This window comes from Camelina sativa, chromosome 14, assembly GCF_000633955.1.
Source record: "Camelina sativa cultivar DH55 chromosome 14, Cs, whole genome shotgun sequence".
Lineage (NCBI taxonomy): Eukaryota > Viridiplantae > Streptophyta > Magnoliopsida > Brassicales > Brassicaceae > Camelina > Camelina sativa.
This window is the reverse complement of record NC_025698.1, coordinates 22727611-22731359: the sequence shown is the minus strand read 5'-3', so window position 1 is coordinate 22731359 and position 3749 is coordinate 22727611. Positions and strand designations below refer to the sequence as shown.

Sequence of the window (3749 nt, the reverse complement as noted above, 5' to 3'; positions counted from 1 at the left end):
GCTGTTACAATTGGCAGATGAATAAGGTTCTTTTTCACACATATTGGAAAGAGTTTAATACGAAGTTATTAGATATGTCTGACTGAGATGCTCGAGCTCAGTCTTCAAACCAAATATTTTTTTATCTAACAACCTTTTTCTTTGGCAGCAATTGTGCAGGGTTGTTGAGAATTTAACATTTGCAATCTTGAGGAAAAATCAATCACCGACACACAATTTGGTCTCGATCTTTGATGCTTTACATTTCTTCGAATAGAGTGATTACATGTTGTCAATATAATGGTGGCTGCATTTTTTCAACAAGTGCGGCGAACAGTCTTTTCACGTACCACATATAATGTTTTATCGAGGAAAGAGAGTACCGCTACTGTTTAAAACACATATTTTTGTAAATCATGGACATTCAAGGATGAGTACAGAGAGAGAGAGTTGGGTTAACCTAATTCTCAGCCTCAAGCGCCAACAATTAACCTAATTCTCAAAGAGAGATTTGGGTTAAAGGGAAGCTTTTGCTTAAATATCTTTCTTATATCAAACGTTTCGGTACGAGTTTGAAGCTGAATTATTTGGCTCGTATCACACAACTTCAGTGATCTTTTTTTATGCAAGAATCTGACTATATACTGAACCGGATACAGCATATTTAACAGCAACCCTGGTACTAGGAGGAAGACGAGAAGTTGCTCTGCGATTGCATGATGCCTTGGGAACCAAGAAAGGTGGTTTTGCCCTTGAGAAACCCAGAGTACCAATGGGCAGAGAGTTTGGGAGATCTCTTGCGTTGGGGGTCGCTGAAGTTGACAGAGTACAATCCGTAACTATTCTCATATCCGCTTAGTAACTCGTACAAATCCATAAATGACCATACGAAGTATCCTCTCGTGTCTGATCCATTCCTACATGTAGTAATGACTTTTGTATCTTTCATACACCGATAAGAGAGCAGAGATAATAAGAAGCACTATGAAACACTTTTACTTACCTAACGGCTTTCAGCACTGCTCCAATATAAGCTTCTAAGTACTCAATCCTTGGTGTGTCCTTCTGTTGCAGCTCCAAATCTTGTTTCATTTTTTTACCTATTTGTTTGCATTGGTAAGAGAATTAAATAGACTAAGACAAACACAAGAGAAATGATAGAGGGAGCGAGAGAGAGAGAGAGAGACCATTCTCAAGAATGTAGACAGGAGGATTGCCATAGCGCTGCATTATATACTCCAGGATGCCTTCCATAGCCCATGGAGAACCAACATACTTGTCCTAACAAAAACAAAAAGAAAACAACTAGTGAAAAAGTGTTGGGAAGACTTAGCTGTATAAGTAGTTAATTAATACCCTAGGCGCTTTGCATCTGAATTTAGTAGCCTCGAAACTCTTACCTTCAGAGAAGAAACTGTCTCCCAAGCAATAAAAGGAAGAAAAAAAAGATGATTAATTAGCTAATGCAAATTATCATAGGATTAAAGAGCAAAGATAGATATATTCTATAGATTGAGTTTTTTTGGCTCTTACAATTAAGAGATACGCCCAAGTCTGAGTTAAAATCTGTGATTCCTGAAAGTGAAGGGTTCATTTCGTTGTTTGTCACAGAAGCCGTAAGATAGTGTATAATTCCTATGGAGTCAGATGAGCCTTTAACTTGTTCTGATTCTTCCTCTGAGAAAACTGGCAGTCTTAATCCAACGGTTTTTCTCATCGCATCAGGATAGTCTCCATATATAACAGGCTCAAGCATCCTGAGTTTTCAAGAATATAAACTTTGGATACATATGTTGCCTAAGTTTGTTTTGTGCATGACTCACCATCCTAGGTAGAAATCAATAGCTCTTTGCGTTGCGATTTCATCATCCTTGGAGCTTGTAGAAGGAGTAAAATTCATTGCATATAAGCTAAAGCCTACAGAACCTCCTTGTATATCCTGCACATTGCATATATATATAATACCTTACTCCTTTGTTATCAAGTCTCACATTCAAGAGAGAGTTATCTAAAAAACAGATATTATACCTTGTACTTTTGCTTATATAGTCTTGAAACAGAGGCGTGCGCAAGCAACAAGTTATGGCCGACGATGTGTGGAAGAGTTCCCTGACAAGCAGTTTCTGCCCGGAAAGGAGCAACGACCAGGCGGTGAATTCCCATTGTTGTAACCTCCAATAGTGAATATATTAGCCTCGTTGATCGTGGTCCAGAATTTGACGTAGCGCCCAAACTCTCTGAAGCAAACATCTGTATAAGCAGTGAAGTCTTTGCTGCGATATGACAAAATAACAAGAAGAAGCTTTTCATTTTTCAGGTAATTTTTTGTAGCAACATGTGAAAGTAGAAGCAAAGTAAATTAAAATGCTGCGCTCTACATGATTCTGCGGTTGATCCATCCTTCATAGTCATCCTCGAGATACTGAGGATGATCGAAATGATAAAGTGTAACATGTGGCTCAATTCCTGCAGTAAAACTGCATATAATCTTGTTAAAATAATATGAAGTCTACTTCCGTGCAGAAGAAGAGTGTAAAGACGGGTTAGTAGGTATTACCATGTCTGACAAGTTCTTGGATGAAGTTCTTGTAGAACTGTAGACCTTTCGGGTTAATGGAACCTCTTCCATCTAATGAGACAAGAGCTCATATAGTTGATCCTTTGAAGTAAAGTAAGAAAAAAGGTGATAATTAAAGAAGACTTACTGAGAATAAGCCTAGACCAAGAGATGGAGAATCTGAATGCATGTAAGCCAGTTTCGGCCATAAGCTGCACATCTTCCTACAGAGTCAGAAAAGAAAATCTTTGGTATTTTGTTTAGTGAATAATTATAAAATAACATGTATATAAAAGAGAACGAACCTTGTACTTGTGATATCCATCACAAGTTATGTCTCCGTTATCCATCTTACCTGCCAAGGAGATTAAACCGAAGATGGTATAGTTCAAAGACGAAAATCAAATGTTTTTTTCTTCTTAAAGTACTTGAAGATAACCTTATTCTTTAAGCATAGAGCTGCTAATTTTCTCTTGGTTCAAAAAAAGTAAACAAAAAGCTGCTAATTTTCTTTGAGAAAAAAATAAACAAAAAGAGGAGCTAATTTTATGCAATGTTGTTTTTTTGAAAAGTGACATTGCAGAAAAACTGAACCAAACCAAACCAAAACAGAATTGCGTATGGTTTTTAAATGGTTTTAGTTTTTTTTTCTTCATAAAAGCAATATATCCTAAAACCATAAGACCAAACATAACCAAATCGAACTACATACAGTTTTTAAATGGTTTCAGATTTTATAAAACCATAAAACCGGGAAAAGTGAACCATAAACCGGAATACCCACCCTCCCTCAGACCATAGTGCAATTAAAAACCAAAACATAGAAAAAGATAATGGAAACAAAAAAAGAAAAAAGCTTACGAGAGTGAAGGAAAGTATCCCACACGCTAGGCTTCCTCCCGTCTTCATCAACAGCTCCTTCCCACTTTGAGAAGAAACCAAAAACTTAAAAGATAATCGAGAAAAGAAAAAAAGAAAACAGAAAAAAATAAGGGATGGGAATATGGGATGGGATTGCTTGGTTACCTGATAAGCAGATATCCCTGCTCCAAAAACGAAACCTTCCGGGAAATCACTCCTGCTGTAACTGTAAGCATGGCAGCATTTTCCAAGTCCAGACGAAGCTACAAGAAGAAGCAACACAATCATGTTTACGAGAGACAAAACCCCTTCCATTTTGGGCTCTACGAGTGACGGCTCTGGTATACTCTGC

The 3749-nt window shown here is 37.3% G+C and overlaps 1 long non-coding RNA gene and 1 pseudogene across 1 annotated transcript in view; one reads left to right on the top strand and one right to left on the bottom strand.

The window, feature by feature from the left end:
* LOC104742210 lies at window positions 366–3743 on the bottom strand (annotated as a pseudogene).
* LOC104742211 overlaps window positions 3576–3749 on the top strand; it is a 1209-nt gene continuing 1035 nt past the window's right edge. The window contains exon 1 of the long non-coding RNA XR_760483.2: window positions 3576–3738. This is a non-coding gene — a long non-coding RNA (uncharacterized LOC104742211). The remainder of the gene's footprint in view (window positions 3739–3749) is intronic.